This window comes from Terrapene carolina, unplaced genomic scaffold, assembly GCF_002925995.2.
Source record: "Terrapene carolina triunguis isolate 2854851 unplaced genomic scaffold, T_m_triunguis-2.0 Scaffold746, whole genome shotgun sequence".
NCBI lineage: Eukaryota > Metazoa > Chordata > Testudines > Emydidae > Terrapene > Terrapene triunguis.
Genome location: NW_020665097.1, coordinates 610,658 through 633,257, shown reverse-complemented (window position 1 = coordinate 633,257; position 22,600 = coordinate 610,658). Strand labels below are relative to the sequence as shown.

The 22,600-nt window shown below is 44.6% G+C and overlaps 1 protein-coding gene across 5 annotated transcripts in view; it reads left to right on the top strand.

The window, feature by feature from the left end:
• The window catches only part of BRD4 (bromodomain containing 4), a 205,922-nt gene that overhangs the window by 49,116 nt on the left and 134,206 nt on the right, over window positions 1-22,600 (top strand). For all 5 annotated transcript variants that reach the window (XM_026660277.1, XM_026660276.1, XM_026660275.1 and 2 more), the window contains exon 2: window positions 14,437-14,532. The gene's annotated coding sequence lies outside the window, so the exon portion shown is untranslated. The remainder of the gene's footprint in view (window positions 1-14,436; window positions 14,533-22,600) is intronic.

Genomic DNA, 22,600 nt, shown 5'->3' with positions numbered 1-22,600 from the left:
CACTCCCTTCCCCCTATGGTCTATAGAAATCTACAAAATCATGTCTGGTGTGGAGAAAGTAAATAAGGAAGTGCTATTTACTTCTCATAACACAAGAACTAGGGGTCACTAAATGAAATTAATAGGCAGCAGGTTTAAAACAAACAAAAGGAAGTATTTTTTCACACAATGCACAGTCAACCTGTGGAGCTCCTTGCCAGAGGATGTTGTGAAGGCCAAGACTATAACAGGGTTCAGAAAATAACTAGATAAGTTCAGGGAGGGTAGGTCCATCAATGGCTATTAGCCAGGATGGGCAGGGATGTTGTCCCTGACCTCTGTTTGCTAGAAGCTGGGAATGGGCGACGGGATGGATCACTTGATGATTACCTGTTCTGTTCATTCCCTCTGGGGCACTTGGCATTGGCCACTGTCAGAAGACAGGATACTGGGATAGATGGACCTTTGGTCTGACCCAGTATGGCTGTTCTTATGGATTCCACTTCATTCCCCCTATTGTCCTCAGTGGCCATATTGGGTTTCCTGGACAACGTATTGCCAGCATTCTCTAGGGCCCTGACCTTCTCGTGTTGGGGTGATAGGGAGACTCAAGCTTCTTCTCCTCAGCAACAGGAGGAAATGTTCAAAGATCAAAGACCTCCTGAGGTCCCTTCCAACCCTGATATTCTATGATTCTATGATCAAGAGACTTGAGCGGATAAAGAAGCTACTCCTCAGACTACCATCTTGTCATCTTCACTGGATAAGCTGGTAACCCCGCCTCCTCTGTCTATAGCTGATGGATTTTCGGCAGTTTTAAGACCTCTTTAAATGGGTGGTAGACTCTCTACATATAGCTCTTGAAGGGGTCAAAGAATCCTAACACAAGCTGCTGGATATTCACTCTGACATCATCCAGGGTTGCACTGCTGGAACCTGCGAAAAACATTTGGCAAACCTCAGCAATGGTAACATCTACGCTGTAAGAGATCCAATAAAAGTATTATGTTCCTACCAATCTACTGGAATTCTTTGAGGGGATCAACAAGCATGCGGACAAAGGAGATCCAGTGAATATAGTGTATTTAGATTTTCAGAAAGCCTTTGACAAGGTCCCTCACCAAAGGCTCTTTAACAAAATAAGCGGTCATGGGATAAGAGGGAAGGTTCTCTCATGGATTGGTAACTGGTTAAAAGATAGGAAACAAAGGGTAGGAATAAATGGTCAGTTTTTCAGAATGGAGAGAGGTAAATAGTGGTGTCCCCCGGGGATCTGTACTGGGCTCAGTCCTATTTAACATATTCATAAACGATCTGGAAAAAGGGGTAAACAGTGAGGTGGCAAAATTTGCAGATGATACAAAACTACTCAAGATAGTTAAGTCCCAGGCACACTGTGAAGAGCTACAAAAGGATCTCACAAAACTGGGTGACTGGGCAACAAAATGGCAGATGAAATTTAATATTGATAAATGCAAAGTAATGCACATTGGAAAACATAATCCTAACTTTACATATACAATGATGGGGTCTAAATTAGCGGTTACCACTCTAAAAAGAGATCTTGGAGTCATTGTGGATAGTTCTCTGAAATCATCCACTCAATGGGCAGCGGCAGTCAAAAAAGCGAACAGAATGTTGGGAATCGTCAAGAAAGAGATAGATAATAAGACAGAATATATCATATTGCCTCTATCTAAATCCATGGTACGCTCACACCTTGAATACTGCGTGGAGATGTGGTCTCCCCATCTCAAAAAAAATACATTGGAAAAGGTTCAGAAAAGGGCAACAAAAATGATTAGGGGTATAGAATGGCTTCTGTATGAGGAGAGATTAATAAGATTGGGGCATTTCAGCTTGGAAAAGAGGTGACTAAGGAGGGATGTGATAGAGGTCTATAAAATCATGAGTGGTATAGAGAAAGTAAATAAGGAAGTGTTATTGACTCCTTCTCATAATACAAGAACAAGGGACTACCAAATGAAATTAATAGGTATTAGGTTTAAAACAAACACAAGAAAGTATTTTTTCACGCAACGCATTGTCAACCACTGGAACTCCTTGCCAGAGGATGTTGTGAAGGCCAGTACTATAACGTGGTTCAAAAGGGAGCTAGATTGATTCATAGAATCATAGAATACCAGGGTTGGAAGGGACCTCAGGAGGTCATCTAGTCCAACCCCCTGCTCAAAGCAGGACCAATTCCCAATTAAATCATCGCAGCCAGGGCTTTGTCAAACCTGACCTTAAAAACCTCTAAGGAAGGAGTTTCCACCACCTCCCTAGGTAACCCGTTCCAGTGCTTCACCACCCTCCTAGTGAAAAAGTTTTTCCTAATATCCAACCTAAACCTTCCCCACTGCAACTTGAGACCATTACTCCTTGTTCTGTCATCAGGTACCACTGAGAACAGTCTAGATCCATCCTCTTTGGATCCCCCTTTCAGATAGTTGAAAGCAGCTATCAAATCCCCCCTCATTCTTCTCTTCTGCAGACTAAACAATCCCAGTTCCCTCAGCCTCTCCTCATAAGTCATGTGTTCCAGCCCCCTAATCATTTTTGTTGCCCTCCGCTGGACTCTTTCCAATTTTTCCACATCCTTCTTGTAGTGTGGGGCCCAAAACTGGACACGGTACTCCAGATGAGGCCTCACCAATGTTGAATAGAGGGGAATGATCACGTCCCTTGATCTGCTGGCAATACCCCTACATATACAGCCCAAAATGCCGTTAGCCTTCTTGGCAACAAGGGCACACTGTTGACTCACATCCAGCTTCTCGTCCACTGTAACCCCTAGGTCCTTTTCTGCAGAACTGCTGCCTAGCCATTCGGTCCCTAGTCTGTAGCAGTGGATGGAATTCTTCCGTCCTAAGTGCACTCTGCACTTGTCCTTGTTGAACCTCATCAGGTTTCTTTTGGCCCAATCCTCTGATTTGTCTAGGTCCCTCTGTATCCTTACCCTACCCTCCAGCGTATCTACCACTCCTCTCAGTTTGTGTCATCTGCAAACTTGCTGAGAGTGCAGTCCATGCCATCCTCGAGATCATTAATGAAGATATTGAACAAAACCGGCCTCGGGACCGACCCTTGGGGCACTCCGATTGACACCGGCTGCCAACTAGACCTGGAGCCATTGATCACTATTCGTTGAGCGCGACGATCTAGCCAGCTTTCTGTCCACCTTATAGTCCATTCATCCAGCCCATACTTCTTTAACTTGCCGGCAAGAATACTGGGGGAGACGGTATCAAAAGCTTGGCTAAAGTCAAGGAATAACACGTCCACTGCTTTCCCCTCATCCACAGAGCCAGTTATCTCCTCATAGAAGGCAGTTAGGTTAGTCAGGCATGAATTGCCCTTGGTGAATCCATGCTGACTGTTCCTGATCACTTTCCTCTCCTCTAAGTGCTTCAGAATTGATTCCTTGAGGACCTGCTCCATGATTCTCCCCCCCCCCCCCAAAGATAATAGCCAATGGCTCTGCAATCACATCCGCCAACTCCTTTAGCACACTCAGATGCAGCACATCCGGACCCATGGATTTGTGCTCCTCCAGCTTTTCTAAATAGTCCTGAACTACTGCTTTCTCCACAGAGGGCTGGTCACCTCCTCCCCATGCTGTGCTGCCCAGTGCAGCAGTCTGGGAGCTGACCTTGTTCGTGAAGACAGAGGCAAAAAAAGCATTGAGTACATTAGCTTTTTCCACATCTTCTGTCACTAGGTTGCCTCCCTCATTCAGTAAGGGGCCCACACTTTCCTTGACTTTCTTCTTGTTTCTAACAATACCTGAAGAACCCCTTCTTGTTACTCTTAACATACCTTGCTAGCTGCAACTACAAGTGTGATTTGGCCTTCCTGATTTCACTCCTGCATGCCTGAGCAATATTTTTATAGTCCTCCCTGGTCATTTGTCCAATCTTCCACTTCTTGTAAGCTTCTTTTTTGCGTTTAAGATCAGCAAGAGTTTCACTGTTAAGCCAAGCTGGTCGCCTGCCATATTTACTATTCTTTCTACACATCGGGATGGTTTATTCCTGCAACCTCAATAAGGTTTCTTTAAAATACAGTCAGCTCCCCAGGACTCCTTTCCTCCTCATGTTATTCTCCCAGGGGATCCTGCCCATCAGTTCCCTGAGGGAGTCAGTCTGCTTTTCTGAAGTCCAGGGTCCTTATTCTGCTGCTGTTCTTTCTTCCTTGTGTCAGGATCCTGAACTCGACCTTCTCATGGTCACTGCCTCCCAGGTTGCCATCCACTTTGGTTCCCCTACAAATTCTTCCCTGTTTGTGAGCAGCAGGTCAAGAAGATCTCTGCCCCTAGTTGGTTCCTCCAGCACTTGCACCAGGAAATTGTCTGCTACATTTTCCAAAAATTTCCTGGATTGTCTGTGCACCGCTGTATTGCTCTCCCAGCAGATATCAAGGTGATTGAAGTCTCCCATGAGAACCAGGGCCTGTGATCTAGCAACTTCTGTTAGTTGCTGGAAGAAAGCCTCGTCCACCTCATCCCCCTGGTCTGGTGTTCTGTAGCAGACTCCCACCACAACATCACCCTTGTTGCTCACACTTCTAAACTTTATCCAGAGACTCTCCGGTTTTTCTGCAGTTTCATACTGGAGCTCTGAGCAGTCATACTGCTCTCTTACATACAATGCAACTCCCCCACCTTTTCTGCCCTGCCTGTCCTTCCTGAACAGTTTATATCCATCCATGACAGTACTCCAGTCATGTGTGTTATCACATCATAGTTCCTTGACTGTTCCAGGACTTCCAGTTCTCCCTACTTGTTTCCCAGGCTTATTGCATTTGAGTATAGGCACTTAAAATAACTCACTGATGGTCCTGCTTCCTCAGTATGAGACAGGAGTCCTCCCCTCTTGCACTCTCCTGCTCGTGCTTCCCCCCGGTATCCCATTTCCCCACTTACCTCAGGGCTTTGGTCTCCTTCCCGGTGAACCTAGTTTAAAGCCCTCCTCACTAGGTTAGCCAGCCTGCTTGCGAAGATGCTGTTCCCTCTCTTCGTTAGGTGGAGCCCGTCTCTGCCTAGCACTCCTTCTTGGAACACCATCCCATGGTCAAAGAATCCAAAGCCTTCTCTCCGACACCACCTGCGTAGCCATTCGTTGACTTGCATGATTCGACGGTCTCTACCCAGGCCTTTTCCTTCCAAAGGGAGGATCGATGAAAACACCACTTGTGCCTCAAACTCCTTTATCCTTCTTCCCAGAGCCATACAGTCTGCAGTGATCCGCTCAAGGTCATTCTTGGTAGTATCATTGGTGCCACGTGGAGAAGCAGGAAGGAGTAGTGATCCGAGGGCTTGATGAGTGTCGGCAGTCTCTCCGTCACATCGTGAATCCTAGCTCCTGGCAAGCAGCACACTTCTCTGTTTTCCCGGTCGGGGCAGCAGATAGATGACTCAGTCCCCCTGAGGAGGGAGTTCCCAACCACCACCATCCGCCTCCTTCTCTTGGGAGTGGTGGTTGTGGAACCCCATCCGTAGGACAGTGCATGGAACCCTCTAGCTCCCTCTCCCCAGCAGTATCTTCTGTGTGCAAGGTGGGCTCTGCCAAGTCTAGCCGCCCCTAGTGGCGGCTAGCAGCACTTCAGTCCATTTCTGTGGGGGGAAAGGAAATTTTGCACGCACAACATTAATTTCTGCAAAATTTTGCATTACGCGGTGGCGCAGAATTCCCCTAGGAGTAACCATTCTGGCAATATAAAGAAGTCTTAATTGACTAAGAATGGGAAGAATTAACTGACAATGTGCTTAGTTGTTACATTTCTGCTCTGCCTCAGGGACAGAGCCTGCCTCATGCAGCTCTATCCACCCACAAGCTCGGGATGCTGCAACCGTGAGCAAGAGGGACAGAGTGAGTCTCTCTCGCTCATTTGCATGCAGGGCGCCCTCCCCCCCCCCCCACGGATGCACACATGCCCAGCCTCTCCCCTGGTGGATGTGCATCTCTGCCGGCTGCTCCCAGAAGACGTGCCCAGGCTGCTGGGAAATGCGTCTTCCCCACAGATTTCTTTGCTCCTCCATTTCTCTAGGGGAGAGGGGGCAAGGAAATCTGCAGACAGTATGAATTGTGCGCCCTTGGAGGGGTGCAGAATTCCCCCAGGAGTAAGTTGTAGATCCTTTTGGTTCTCCCCACTGTCTGGCTTCTACCACCCCCTTTTTCCCAATTCTCAACCTTCTACATTTCATTGTGGTTGCTTCCTCCTCTTCGTTGCCTGGGGAGCATTGAGAGCACAAGAGTCTCCTGCTATCAATTCTGGTGCCTTGCAGTACAGTAACCCACAGCACTGGGAGGCTCAATTGCAGGGACAGTTTATTCTATATAGGTATGTATGCCATGCTGATCACCATAGTATCTGAGCAGCTTCCAGTAGTGCATTAAGCACTGTGACTACACATCTGTTACATGTTTTGTCCTGCTTATTAACCTGTGCCACCCTGGGCTGGAGGATGCCCAGTACAGACAATCTTTGGAAAATTCAGCTGCCAAACTCTACAAGCCTCTACTGAAATTTTCTTCAAATGTAGGCGTTTGTTGATGGGAACAGTAAAAGGCACGTCCCTGGTAAGACAGCCACCCCCTTCCAGATTCCAAGGTCTTGTTCCAAGGCATGAGGGTGCTAGAGTTTCTCAGTGAAACAGTTATAAGAATTCTTTTCACATGGACAAAACATTTTTCCCTAATCTTGTTCTTGGGAATGGCTGACCTGTTTTACCTGAAATTTCCCCCCCAAAAGTCAGCCTGAGGCAAACACTAGGCATGAGGAATTTATTCAATTATAGAGTTCAGGGGACCATCACGTCATCTAGTCTGACCTGTATATCACAGGCCACCAATGCCACCCACACAACCCGACAACTGAAATTAAACTGAACTATTATGACCTTCAGGAGAATAAACTATTGTGTGCCATAGGCAGAGAATAGAAAAGACTGGGGTGCACCAATCCCTGAAGCTCCTGCAATGGAGGGAATTAAGTGAGCGATACATGGATAATCCCTGCAAGTGGCCCACATCCCACACTGGAGAGGAGAGGAAAGCATTAAAAAAAAAAAGAAAAAAAAAAAAAATCCAAGGTCGCTGCCAATCTGACCTGGGGGAAAATTTCTTTCCAACCCCACATATGACTATTAGTTAGACCTGGAACATGTGAGCAAGAACTAGGGTTACCAGGTGTCTGGTTTTCTACCAGAAAGTCCGGTCAAAAAGGGAACCTGGCAAGGTGTTCGGTGACCACGGGCGGGGGGAGATGCCAGGTCTCATAGACTCATAGAAGAGGGTGGGGCCTCAAGGGAAAAGGCAGAGCTGGGTTGGGGCTTTGGGTGAAGGGGCAGGGCCTCAGGTGTGGTTACCAGCATTTAGAAGGTGGCAATCCTAGCAAGAACGAGTGAGCCAAGTATTCGAGAGAGAATTCTCATTACCATCTCAGAACACCAGTGTGTGTGTTATCTAGCTGTGGCTATCACTGAATGGCCATTTCATCTAACAGTTAGTCTGAGAAATCTATAAAGAACTGAAAACAAGGTCTCATAATGGAAAGTCATGGGCAATCTTAATTATACCTATAATAATGTGCACAAGCTTCTAGATCTTTGTTAACTAAGCTTGATATTTTCTGCTTCTATAAGAATCATATAATCATAGACTATCGGGGTTGGAAGGGACCTTAGGAGGACATCTAGTCCAACCCCCTGCTGAAAGCAGGACCAATCCCCAGACAGAGGTTCCTTTTCCCGCCTTACCTTTAAATTCAGAATTAATTTTAACTAGATTACTGGCTATCCCCTGGATAGAACAAAGAGGAGAAAATTTGCCAGGTGGCCATCTGAAGAGAACATTCTGGTTAGGGCCCTGTATAATCTGTGAATCTGCAGCCATGGAATTAATTTTATAGTCCATCCTTGTTTTAAAATTGTGCTCCAGAATCTAAGCTTTAATTTAAAAAAGTATATTTCCTGCTCTTCATGATTGTGAAAGACTTTAATAAATGTTGGGTTTGAGGGGAGAAATCCTGGAGAAGTTCCTTATTATTAATTATTTCAAGTTAAAATGAACACTTTTGAAATAAATGGCTGAGTTGTGAACTGTGGCTTCAAATCGCTACAGAAAGAAAACAGGTGATCTAAACAATCTGGAAATAATGAAGGCCTTGTTAATACAGCAATGGCTGTGAAGCATGCTGCTGATGAAATTATATTTCTGCCTCTTGCATCTTTTAGTAACTGTACTATACAGAGAACTGTCCAAGGATGGGTCCTCCGATTTGCTTATTAAGCTAATTCACATTGCAACTATTTTACCTGTATTGTGATGTTTTTGTAGCAGTTCTGTTGAGCTATAAATATAATATGTTAAGCAGCCCAGTTTTGTTAAGATAAAAATGAGTTGGAGGAAGCTCAGCAAAACCTGTACATTGCACAAGGTGATGCTCACCTGACTGTATCTTAGAATATCAGGGTTGGAAGGGACCTCAGGAGGTCATCTAGTCCAGCCCCCTGCTCAAAGCAGGACCAATCCCCAGACAGATTTTTGTCCCAGATCCCTAAATGGCGTCCTCAAGGATTGAACTCACAACCCTGGGTTTAGCAGGCCAATGCTCAAACCACTGGACTGTCTTTTGTATATTGTGTCCTATAAATGGGAATAAACTAGCTTGGAATAAATATTTTTATTCCATTATTTTTATCCAGTATCAGTAAATCTTTAATGTCTCCATAAGCCAGTTGCCCCATGTTTTCAGGCCAGATTTGAGTCTTTAGGCTTTTATGTTGAAGGTAGTCAAGTGTCTTTTGACCTTTACCTACAGCAGATGGTGGTGTTGGGTACATCTTCCTCCCAAGAAAATTTGCTGTCTATTTTACACCGAGACTAAAAACTTTGTGTTAGTCATTGGTAGGACCTATTCATAGCTTGCATTGATTAGGGTAGTCCATCTGCTGTAGCTTCAGGAACAAAAGCGACCATCTCAACAAACGTGAGACTGAGGGCTTGTCTATGCTTGAAATGCTGCAGCGGTGCTGCTGTATGGATGAAGCTGGGCCTCTGAAGTGCTTCAGTGAAGACGCTACCTACGCCAACAGGAGGGCTTCTCACATTGGTATAGGTCAGTGGCTCTCAACCTTTCCAGACTACTGTATCCCTTTCAGGAGTTGGGGGATATGCAAGACAAATCAAAGTTTCACCTCACTTAAAAATTACTTGCTTACAAAATCACTTATAAAAATACATAAGTGTCACAGCAAACTCTTAGTGAAAAATTTCTAACTTTCTCATTTTTACCATATAATTATAAAAGAAATCAGTTGAAATATAAATATTGTACTTACTTCAGTGTATAGCAGGGGTTCTCAAACTGGGGATCGGGAGGTTATTACAGGGGGGGTTGCGAGCTGTCAGCCTCCACCCCAAACCCCGCTTTGCCTCCAGCATTTATATTGGTGTTACAAATTAAAAACACTTTTTTATATATTTAAGGGGGTCACGCTCAGAGGCTTGCTATGTGAAAGGGATCACCAGTACAAAAGTTATAGAACCAGTATATAGAGCAATATAAACAAGTCGTATGTATGAAATTTTAGTTTTGTACTGACTTTGCTAGCGCTTTTTATGTAGCCTGTTGTAAAACTAGGCAAATATCTAGATGAGTTGATGTACCCCCTGGAAGACCTCTGTGTACTTCCAGGTGTACATGTACCCCTGGTTGAGAACCACTAGTGTAGGTAATCCACTTCCCTAGAGGCAGTAGCTGGGTCGACCGGAAGAGCCTTCCTGTTGACGTACCATTGTCTACACTGGGAGTTAGGTTGGTGTAATTGTGTCACTCAGGAGGGGTGGATTTTCCACACCCCTGAGCGATTTAGTTATACTGTACTGACATAAGTTGCTACTGTAGACCAAGTCTCAAAGAGCTTAGCTTGTTTAGCCCAGCAAAACAAAGTACAAGAGGGGATATGAGTACATCAAGCAGATAAACACCAGGGAGGGTAGATATTTATTTAACTAAAGGACAATGTTGGCATAAGAACAAATAGGTATGAACTTGGCCATAAAAAAATTTAGGCTGGAAATTAGAAGGTTTCAAACCATCAGTGAAATTCTGTAACAGACTCCCAGTAGTTGTCTGTTCAAATAACTTTGTTTTGAGAGAGCTTGACATATTTGAATGGGCTTGTATGATGGGGTTGATTGTGGTGATGGGGACAGGGCTCTGTAGCCCTTGGATCCCTTCTAGTTTGTCTTATATTCCTAAAATCTGATTCCCCCCCCCCCCCTTCACAATGTATTCTTGGTGTGTTTTGTCTCCTTCTGAAGCATTGGAGATGGCCACAGTTGGATATGGGATGCAGGATGAAGTGGGTTGGTGCTCTGAGATGGAACTGAGAATTCTCATTTTGCTGCATCTGAAGAAGTGGTTTTTTTTACCCACGAAAGCTTATGCCCAAATAAATCTGTTATTCTTTAAGGTGCCACTGGACTCCTTGTTGTTTTTGAGAATTCTCATTGTCTCTCTCCCTCTCTCATATATATGCTTGTCTTGCTGGTTCTTGCTTACATGTTCAAGGTCTAACTGATCACTGTATGTGGGGTTGGAAAGGAATTTTCCCCCAGGTCAGATTGGCAGTAGCCTTGGGCGTTTTTGCTTTCCTCTGCAGCGTGGAATGCAGGTCACTTGCTGAGATTGTGTATATATCACTTAATTCATTCCTTCCCCATGCAGGGGCCTCACGAATAGGTGCACTCCGGTCCCTTTCATTCTTTGCCTGTGGCCCACAATAGTTAAGTTTCCTGAAGGTTGTAATACTTGGGTCTAATTTCAGTTGTTGGGCTTAGTGTGGAAAGCTAGATGGTGTTGGTGGCCCATGATATACAGGAAGTCAGACTAGATATGGTGGATGGTTTTCTGGCCTTAAATTCTGACTGTAAGTGAATTAACTCACTGATGTATGAAGATAATGTTGCACTGAGCTCTTAATGAATGCAAACACATTACAGCACAGTGATCAGCAAACAGTTTGGGTGTGTCCACACTAGAAGAGTTTTTACTATGGCCAGATCTACATTATAAACTTATATCAGTATAACCGTGTTGCTCAGGGGTGTGAAAAATCCACACCCTTGAGCAATGTAGTTATACCAACCTAACCCCTGGTGTAGATTGTGATATGTTGATGGGAGAGCTTCTCCAAAACACATAGCTACCATCTCTCAGGGAGGTGGATTAATTATGACAACAGGAGAAGCTCGCATATTGGCGTAGTTGCATCTTCATTAAAGTGCTACAGTGGCACAGCTGCAGCACTGTATGTGTAGATGTTTATTATGTGTTAATTCAGATGTGGTAAAATCCTAGTGTGGAAAAGGCACTTTGTGTTTTTCACCCTTAACTAGTTGAAGAAAACACTAGAGGGAGCGCAGGGTTTACCATGACCAGTTAACACCTATAAAAACTGCCTTGCCAAATTCACATTTTAAAATTGTTAGTTAACACATGGTAAAACACCCCCCCCCTTTTTTTTTTGAGCTAGTGAAGACAAGGCTTTAGTTTATAACTGTATTGTATCTTCCTGGTTTCACTGCTTCCCAGCCCATCTTCTCTCTGCTCTACTTCAATAAATGCCACTACCCAAAGAGTAGTAAGATGTAAGAGCTTTGGGGGATAAAGGCAATGTGTTACTCCTGGGGGAATTCTGTACCAATAAATTAAACATTCTGTGCACAATATTTTAAAATCCTGCAAATTTTGTGTGTCAAAATAACACTATAGAATCATGCCTCCCCCCGGGCCCAGACACTCACACCACGTCTCTCCAGAGCCCAGTTCTCTCCCCAGCCCAGACACTCTCAGACCCTACCCCTCTAAACCCCAGGGATCCAGAGGGAGAAACAGCCTGATGCTGGATCCTGGGTTGACACAAAGTTTCCTGCACGCCGCAGCCTCCTTTCTTCAGGGCGTGCTGGGAACTGCAGCTGCCAGGAACCCTCCAATTCCCTCCTCCTCTCTCCCCCCCCCCCCCCCCCCGCCCCACCTTGTCTTCTGTTTGCAAGCTGGGCTCTGCCTGGTCCAGTGGCCACCTTGTGGCAGCCAATACCTCTGCAGCCTATTCTGTGGGAGAAAAAGGAAATTCTGCACAAACAACATTAAATTCTGCATTGTGCTGTGGTGCAGAATTCCTCAAGGAGTAATGTGTACTTTAAATAGATGAGGGCAGTTAGTGCTGTTGGATATTTGAGTAGAGAACACAGGGGTAGCAGAGGATATTCCAGAATACATCATTCTAAGTCTTCCTATAGTTTCAATTATGTCACAGCACAAGGCATTCTGAATTATCGCCAGCATAACACAAACCAGTGAGGATTTCAGAGAAGGAAAGCTAGTTATGAGGGAACATAAGAACGGCCATACTGGGTCAGACCAAAGGTCCATCTAGCCCAGTATCCTGTCTTCTGACTGTGTCCAATGCCAGGTGCCCCAGAGGGAATGAACAGAACAGGTAATCATCAAGTGATCCATCCCCTGTCGCCCCTTCCCAGCTTCTGACAAATGGGCTAGGGACACCACCCCTGCCCATCCTGGCTAATAGCCGTTGATGGACCAATTCCTCCATGAATGTATCTAGTTCTTTTTTGAACCCTGTTATAGTCTTGGCCTTCACAACATTCTCTGGCAAGGAGCTCCACAGGTTGACTGTGCATTGTGTGGAAAAAAATACTTCCTTTAGTTTGTTTTAAACCTGTTGCTTATTAATTTCATTTAGTGACCCCTAGTTCTTGTGTTATGAGATGGAGTAAATAACACTTCCTTATTTCCTTTCTCCACACCAGTCATGATTTTATAGATCTGTATCATATCCCCCCTTAGTCGTCTCTTTTCCAAGCTGAAAAGGCCCAGTCTTATTAATCGCTCCTCATTTGGAAGCTGTTCCATATCCCTAATAATTTTTGTTGCCCTTTTCTGAACCTTTTTCCAGTTCCAATATATCTTTTTTGAGATGGGGTGACCACATCTTGACACAGTATTCAAGTTGTATAAGCCAAACTTCCCTATTGAAGATGCAAATTAGTTGGTCCTTGAAATTTTTGTAAATTGCCAATGCAGCCATTAACTGAGCTGTTTGAGTGGCCCTTCAGAACCTGGACTAGTGCCAAGTAACTGGAAAAGAAATTTTTTTCTCAGGGTTCTAGTTGCCTAGAAATGTTTGGCTGGGTATGTCTTTTTGCTTTAGGACAAGGTTAAGATAATTAAGTTACTTAGAATAGTGAAGAGTCCATGAAAAGGACACTTCGGCTTAGTTTAATCTAGTGACTACAGCTTCCCAGTTTTGACTGAAATGTGAATTAAAATCACATACCAGCATCTTTGGAACCTGCTTATCTCCATTTGTTCCTATTTAAAGATGGTCTGGTTCTAACTTCCAAGATTTTCTTTCTTTGAGAATTCAGTTGCAAATGAAGGATGGACTTTTTAGAAGAGACAGTCTGAAAGGATATTCATAGTCCAATCCAGCAGTTGGATGGTGAAGTTCACTTTGCCATATGTTGGAATGGAGCATGTAACTGCTGGTAGAAAGTAATTTTTCATTGGGGAAGCATACATTTTGTGCTCTGCTTCATCAGACAACTGAAAAGCACCATGAATGATGCTGCAGGTGCCTGTTATGCTTTCCTCTGACATCTATTAAATAGCAGTGTTTTTAATAATTTTTTGTATGTCTTGGGAAGGGGAAGTTGATATGCAAGTTGTAAACGTAAGTAGAATGGCCGATGACTCTAAAATGGGGTAGTAACTTCCCTTAATAAAATTGTCTTCCAGGATGTATTCTTCGTAAGAATGTCTCGCATACTGGCTGGCAAAAGTTGACCATAAGATTAAATTAAGGAGTCTGTCGAGGTCTGATATATCGTTCATTGTGGACAGTTGTATTGCAAGTGGCCTACACAATTTCTTTTTTTCCACCTGGGTTTCACAATTGTCAATATCAATACCATTTCCAGCTGATGAGGGACATGACTTGTTTTAATTCCTAACTTGTGTTCTCTCTCGTCATGAAATTACAAAGATAATAGACTTCAAAAAAGAACTAGATAAACCCATGGAGGATACATCTATCAATGGCTATTAGCCGGGATGGGCAGGGATGGTGTCCCTAACCTCTGTTTGCCAGAAGCTGGGAATGAGGGATAGGGAATGGATTACCTGTTCCGTTCATTCCCTCTGGGACACATGGTATTGGCCACTGTCAGAAGACAGGATACTGGGCTAGACGGACCTTTGGTCTGGCCCAGTATGGCCGTTCTTATGTTCACTTTTTGTGTCTTGGAGTACGGTTTTAAATACACCTCTAAAGGGCATGGCACAGGTCCTGGGATGGAGAAACTTAATTTGTCTTGGGATCTTTAGGTCTAATACTAATGTAATATACACCTTTTTTTCGTACAGATCTTTCTTTCAATAATAAAAGCTGCAGAAATGAAGGTGAGAGGGTAACAACTGTGAAGAAAAACAGAACACATAAAGGGTCATCTCTGCTTCAAGGTAACTATCATACATTTTACTTCCTTGTGAGCCAGGCCATAATATTCAGGATGACATGACTTTCAGGCTGGATTTTTTTTCAATTGTGTTTTAGGGCATACAGCATGTCTGCAAGACCTTATGGAGGGTCTTCACTCATACCTTGAGGTTATGGCACAGCAGACTTTTTTTCGTGGTGGTGATGGGAAATTAAACCAATTACAACAATCTTCTTTTAATGCAGTTGTGTATAAATCTGAGCTTGTCATATCCTCTCAAGTCTGGTTTACACTTAACTATTAAGTCAACATACCTACAGTACTCAGGGATGTGAAAAATTAACCAGTGGAAGAATTCTTCTGTTGACCAAGCTATTGCTGCTTGGGGAAGTGGATTGCCTACATCAATGGGAAAAACCCCTTCTGTTGATGTGGGACGTACTATAACGCTGCAGCGCTATGGCGCTGTGCCGCTGTAATACCTGTAGCGTAGACATGGCCTTAGTAACCTTGTGTTCTTTGAGTGCTTGCTCATGTTGATTCCAATTAGATGTGTGTACGCCATGTGCATAGTCACTGGAAGGTTTTTCCCCTATGAGTACCCATCGGGTCAGCTCAGGCGCACCATGGAGTCACACCTTCATGGCACTGCGTATAGGGCCCTGCCGACCCACTGCCTCTCCTTACTGACAGTGACAGTTGTCGGAGTGTTCTCTTTTCTCTTGTTTTCGAACGATCCCCTAGTGTACTCGTAGTTCCTACCTGTAAATAGTTTCAGTAGTTAGTTAATAGTTTTTAGTGTAGTGTCATATTTGAACCCCCTCCTCTTGTTAGTCAGGATTCCCTTCCCCTGCCCGGGGCTAGGGCATGCCTCGGTCCCAGGGGTTTAAGCTATATGGGGTCTACCAAAAGCTGATGTCAAAGGGCGACCCGCACATGTCCTGCTTAAGGTGCCTGGGGAATCATAGAATATCAGGGTTGGAAGGGACCTCAGGAGGTCATTTAATCCAACCCCCTGCTCAAAGCAGGACCAATTCCCTACTAAATCATCCCAGCCAGGGCTTTGTCAAGCCTGACCTTAAAAACCTCTAAGGAAGGAGATTCCACCACCTCCCTAAGTAACCCATTGCAGTGCTTCACCACCCTCCTAGTGAAAAAGTTTTTCCTATTATCCAACCTAAACCTCCTCCACTGCAACTTGAGACCATTACTCCTTGTTCTGTCATCTGGTACCACTGAGAACAGTCTAGATCCAGCCTCTTTAGAATCCCCTTTCGGGTAGTTGAAAGCAGCTATCAAATCCCCCCTCATTCTTCTCTTCTGCAGACTAAACAATCCCAGTTCCCTCAGACTCTCCTCATAAGTCGTGCTCCAAGCCCCTAATAATTTTTGTTGCCCTCCGCTGGACTCTTTCCAATTTTTCCACATCCTTCTTGTAGTGTGGGGCCCAAAACTGGACACAGTACTCTAGATGAGGCCTCACCAATGTCGAATAGAGGGGAATGATCACGTCCCTCGATCTGATGGCAATGCCCCTACTTATACAGCCCAAAATGCTTTAGCCTTCTTGGCAACAAGGGCACACTGTTGACTCATATCCAGCTTCTCGTCCACTGTAACCCCTAGGTCCTTTTCTGCAGAACTGCTTCCTAGCCATTCGGTCCCTAGTCTGTAACAGTGCATGGGATTCTTCCGTCCTAAGTGCAGGACTCTGCACTTGTCCTTGTTGAACCTCATCAGGTTCCTTTTGGCCCAATCCTCTAATTTGTCTAGATCCCTTTGTATCCTATCCCTACCCTCCAGCGTATCTACCACTCCTCCCAGTTTAGTGTCATCTGCAAAAGGGAAGAAGCTTCAGTGATATTGATAGCACCAGCCTGGCCCCACCAGCGCTGGTACACCATGCTTGTGGAGCTGTCATTGGACACCCCAATCACCCCATCTTTAGTTCCGGACCTGATCACCCAGCACCACGGCCAGCTCCAGCATCCCAATCTCGAGTCTCTCCATCTCACGGTTTGGAAGCTGCATGGTTAAACCCGGTAGAGCTCACATGCTCAGATCCTGTTAGGGAGGTTCTCCTTGGCAGTAGGAAACCATCCATCAGGGTGACCTACTTGGCCAAGTGGAAGAGATTCTTGATCTGGTGTTCGCAGTCGTACCTCTCCGATGCAAACATCAATATCCTTTATTTTGGACTGTCTGCTACATTTAAAGAAGCAGGGATTGTTGATTTCATAGATAAAGGTTCACTTGACGGCCATTTTGGCGTTCCACCCAGGAGTGGCAGACTGCTCGGTCTTCGCTAACCCAGTGGTGGGGTCGTTTTCTTAAAGCACTAGACAGGTTATACCCGCAAGTTCGGCAACCGATCTCGGCATGGGACCTTAATCTGGTGTTTTCGAGGCCGATGGGGCCTCCATTTGAGCCCTTAGCGACATGTTCATTAGTCTATCTGTAATGGAAGGTGGCTTTCCTGGTTGCAATAATTTCAGCTAGTAGTGTGTCTGACTCAAGGCCCTCACATCTGACCCTCCTTATACCATCTTTTACAAAGACAAAGTGCAGCTTCGGCTGCACTCAGCCTTTCTCCCTAAAGTTGTCTCTCAATTTCATGCCAATCAAGTCTTTTTCCCTAAGCCTCACGCTAACAGCCAGGAGCAGAGGATCCACTCTGTGGACTTTCGGCGGACATTGGCCTTTTCTATCAAGTGAATGACGCAGTTTCGTAAATCAAACCAGCTGTTTGTTGTGGTAGTGGGCAGGATGAAGGGCTTCCCGGTGTCCTCTCAAAGGGACCTGCCCCCGTGCTGATGGCACATTCTACAAGAGTGCAGGCTTCCTTGGTCGCATTCCTGGCCCAGGTCCCAACCCAATCCAGATCTGTAAAGTGGCAACGTGGTTCTCAGTCCACACTTTTACTTCTTATTATGCTGTTACCCAGCATGCCAGGGACGATGCAGTGTTCGGCAGAGCAGTGCTTCAGTCCAGTGGTTCCATGAACTCCGCCTCCTAGATAAGGCTCGGGAGTCACCTACTTGGAATCAACATGAGCAAGCACTCGAAGAAAAAACAGTTACCTGCCTCTTGTAACTGTTGTTCTTTGAGATGTGTTGCTCATGTTCATTCCAGGACCCACCCGCTTTCCCCTCTGTCAGAGCAATCCGGCAAGAAGGAACTGGAGATGCGGCGGGTTGGCAGGGCCCTTTATGTGGCGCCATGAAGGTACCACTGCAAGGGGCACCTGAGACGACCCAACGGGTACCGCTAGGGGAAAAACCTTTTGCTGACTGTCCACGCGACGCGCACACACCTACTTGGAATGGACATGAGCAACACATCTCGAAGAACAGTTACAAGAGGTAGGTAACCGGTTTTTTACTTATAATTGAGTCAGTCTTGTACTACCTATGGTTATAACTTGCACCTCTGCTGGCTCTTCCTTAGCAGTCATGTGCCAGAGCCCTAACCCTCTCTGCTGGCCCTACCCAATGCCCCTGTTTGACCTTTACATCTTTCTCTCAGTTGCCACGTAATCTGGCTTCTTTCTTTCTAGCGGCTACAATAAAGTCATGTGACTATATGAAGACCTATAGTAAATAGAAATTTCAATGGAAGTATGTAATAGACTAAAAACATTCCGAAAAGTGTTTTATTAATTATTGAAATGAATAGCAATACAGTATTGTTAGCCTTTCAACTATTGGAAAGCTTGTTTTGCTGCTTATTTAAATGTGACCTGCAAAGAAGAAATTTGGGTTTGTTATTAATCTCAGATGTATAAATGTGGCCTGAAAGGAGAGTGTGTGTGTGTGTGTGTGTGTGTGTGTGTGTGTGTGTGTGTGTGTGAAATTTCTTCTTGGGTTTTTACATTAGCAGTTATTTATTATAAAGGTCTTTACTTCTCTGTTGCTGGAAGATGTTAGAGAACTAGCTTGCTTTTATCATACAAGAGCCTGAAACCTGAGCCTTTGAAAAGAGAGGATTTTTTGTTCAGATAGTTTAATATTCTGGTTTCAGTTTAATGCCTGTTTAACAAACACTTGAAAGAAAAGCTCTCTATGAAAGTGTCAGCATTCTGCCCCATAAAGTACAGGCTAAGGCAGTGGGCAAACTACGGCCCACGGGTCAGATCTGGCCCGTCAGGGCTTTGGATCCAGCCTCGGGATTGCCAGCCCTGTGGCGCAGTGGAGCTAAGGCAGGCTCCCTGCCTGCACCCGCCCTGTGCTGCTCCCGAAAGCGGCCGGCACCATGTCCCTGCGGCCCCTGTGGGGGCGGGGGCAGAGGGCTCCGTGCGCTGCCCTCTGCCCCCGCCCCCACAGGGGCCGCAGGGACGTGGTGCCGTCCGCTTTCGGGAGCGGCGCGAAGGCGGGTGCAGGCAGGGAGCCTGTCTTAACCCCGCAGCGCGCCGCTGCCATCCTGGAGCTGCTCCAGGATGGGAGTGGCGCGGGGCCGGAGCCTGCACCCCAATCTCCTGCCCCAGCCCTACATTCATGGCCCTGCATGCAATTTCCCCACCCAGATGTGGCCCTCGGGCCAAAAAGTTTGCCCACCCCTGGGCTAAGGGCTGGTAGTCTGCACTGCAGAGGCTTTGCATGGTACAGCTGTGCAGTGGCTATGCAGCATATACTGGCAAAAGGCAAGTATAGTTGTCAATAGTTTAATTATATCTCCCTGAACGACAGCTGTGTGGTTAGGGGTGTGTGACTTTTTTGCTCTCCTAACCAATGTAGCTATGCTAGCAAAACTTTGTTGGATAGACCTAGCCTTAGACTTTCCCACTCGTGTCCTCCTAGATGCCCAAGAAGAACAGGGAAAACTATTTAATATTCCTGATATTGCCTGGGTAAAACACACAGAAAAAGCTTTGGGGGAAAATGGTCTCCTTTGTTCATCCCTAAAGAAGCAGAACAGGGGACACAGTCTTTTTTTTTTCCCTTTGCAGGTCACCTTTTAATGCTGCCACATAATTTAAATCCAGTGTAGTGCAGAATAATGGGGCTATTGATCTCTTTGCGTTCTGAGTATATTTAATGAGGAACATGGAAGGCTTCATGGCAGTATATTGTGAAAATCTGTTATGGGGGTCAGGAAAGAGTATAAAAGTATGTGAGATGTGCATATATGGAAGAATTGTGCTTGGCATGGGCCAGGTGAGAATAACTGGGAACAGTGGGATGAATTGGAATAAAATTAAATTAAAAAAAAAAAGAAAAGCTTCCGAGCAACCTATTAAGGTGGGATAGGTTCCTTGGGAAAGAGTAGGGAAGTGCCATTGCTTAAGATGTTGAAGGGTAGACAAAGCACTGTATAGGGAGCTGCCCTGCATGGGCCAGAGCATGGGCAAGCTGAGCTTGAAGGACTTGTCCATGGCATCTAATTCTAAGTTTCTGCCATGATCACAAAGCAGTTTATATCTCTAGGGGCAAAAGGACTTTGATAAAATGTGAGTAGTAAGCACCTGAATGAGATCTCTGGATATGGAGGAGAAACTATGCAGGTAACCATAGATGTCAGAGTTTACACATAATTGTGTGAGCAAGGATTAAGGATTCTGATAACAGATTATTGCAGTATGACTATTAAATTTGTTCCGGACAATGTTGTCTTGCTGGTGACATGAATGCTATTCTCACCAGCTGCCTAAATCGGTCAGATGGAAAAGTAATCCTATTTGTGATTCCCCACTGACACAGATTGCATAATTAAAATAGGGAAGATCTGCTGTGAATTTAAATTAGCTGTTTTTGTATTTTGCTGCTGCTATTTGTGGGTTTTAAAGCTGTATAGTGAGGTGAAATTGCACCAATATTTGCTTAAATGTTATAACTATTGGACATAAGTGCCAATTCCATGTTGAGTTCATGGTATAAGAATGGATTTTTATATAGTCTTAGTAAAAGCAAATTCAGCCCACCCACTTCCTTTTTTGTAAGGGATATTCAAGAAATTGATGAAACCGCATAAATTAAATTAAATACTTTGCATCATATAGCTAAGGATATCAAACACGTTCCCTTTGGAGTACATATTCGTAGATTCCAAGACCAAACGGGACCATTGTGATCATCTAATTTGACCTTCTGTATAACACAGACCAGAGAACTTTCCCAAAATAATTCCTAGAGCAGATCTTGTAGAAAAGCATCCAGTCTTGATTTAAAAACTGTCAGTGATGGAGAATCCACCATAACCCTTGGTAAGTTGTTCCAATGATTAATCATTCTCACTCTTAAACATTTATGCCTTAGTTCCGGTCTCAATTTTTATAGCTTCAACTTCCGGCCATTGGATCAGACTGCTACAGACTAGGGACCGAGTGGCTAGGCAGCAGTTCTGCAGAAAAGGACCTAGGGGTTACAGTGGACAAGAAGCTGGATATGAGTCAACAGTATGCCCTTGTTGCCACGAAGGCTAACGGCATTTTGGGCTTTATAAGTAGGGGCATTGCCATCAGATCGAGGGACGTGATCATTCCCCTCTATTCGACATTGGTGAGGCCTCATCTGGAGTACTGTGTCCAGTTTTGGGCCCCACACTACAAGAAGGATGTGGAAAAATTGGAAAGAGTCCAGCGGAGGGCAACAAAAATTATTAGGGGCCTGGAACACATGACTTATGAGGAGAGTCTGAGGGAACTGGGATTGTTTAGTCTGCAGAAGAGAAGAATGAGGGGGGATTTGATAGCTGCTTTCAACTACCTGAAAGGGGGTTCCAAAGAGGATGGATCTAGACTGTTCTCAGTGGTACCTGATGACAGAACAAGGAGTAATGGTCTCAAGTTGCAGTTGGGGAGGTTTAGGTTGGATATTAGGAAAAACTTTTTCACTAGGAGGGTGGTGAAGCACTGGATTGGGTTACCTAGGGAGGTGGTGGAATCTCCTTCCTTAGAGGTTTTTAAGGTCAGGCTTGACAAAGCCCTGGCTGGGATGATTTAGTTGGGGATTGGTCCTGCTTTGAGCAGGGGGTTGGACTATATGACCTCCTGAGGTCCCTTCCAACCCTGATATTCTATGATCATGTTATACCTTTCTCTGCTAGATTGGAAAGCCCATTATTAAATATTTGTTTCCTGTGTAAGTATTTATCGACTGTAATCAAGTCACCTCTTAATTTTCTCTTTAAGCTGAATTGTTTGAGCTCCTGGAGTCTTTCACATCTTTTAATCATTCCCATTGCTCTTTTCTGAATCCTTTCCAATTTATCAACATTTCTTGAATTGTGGATGCCAGCAGTGGATACAGGATTCCAGCAGCCAAATACACCAGTGCCAAATACAGAGGTAAAATAACCTCTCTACTGCTATTCAAGATTCACGTATTTATGCATCGAAGGATTGCAGTAGCCCTCTTGGCCACAGCATCTCACTGGTAGCTCATGTTCCACTTTATCCATTATGACCCCCAAATCTTTGAGTTGCCTTTTCCCAGGATAGTCCCTACATTCTTTCTTCCTAGTATGTATCCATTTACGTTTAACTGTATTAAAATACATGTTATTTGCTTACACCCAGCTTACCAAGTGATCTAGAACGAACTGTGTCAGTCATCTGTCCACTTCATTATTTACCCCCCCCCCAACTTTTGTCTCATTTGCTGGTGAATTTGTTTTCTTCCAGGTCATTAATAAAAATATTAAATAGCATAGGGCCAAGAACCAAACCTTGTAGGACCATATTAGACACACCTCTTTGATGATGATTCTCCATCTACAGTTACATTTTGAGGCTTATCAGCCATCCATTTAATGTGTGCCATGCTAATCAAAATGTTATGCGGTACCAAGTCAAATGCCTTACGGAAGTCTAAATATATTACATCAATTCTATTACTTTTATCAACCAAAGATGTATTCTCATAAGAAATCAGTTAGTTTGACAGGATCCATTTTCCATAAAACTGTGTTAATTGGCGTTAATTATATTACCCTCCTTTAATTCATTATTATTTAGTCCTGTATCTGTTGGTCTTGTATCTTGCCCAGAGTCAATGTTAGACTTCACCCTTTTTAAATATCGGTGCAACATTAGCTTTCTATCAACTTCTTTGATGTTCCAAGACTTAACGTTGATTTAACGGTCCAGTGAGATC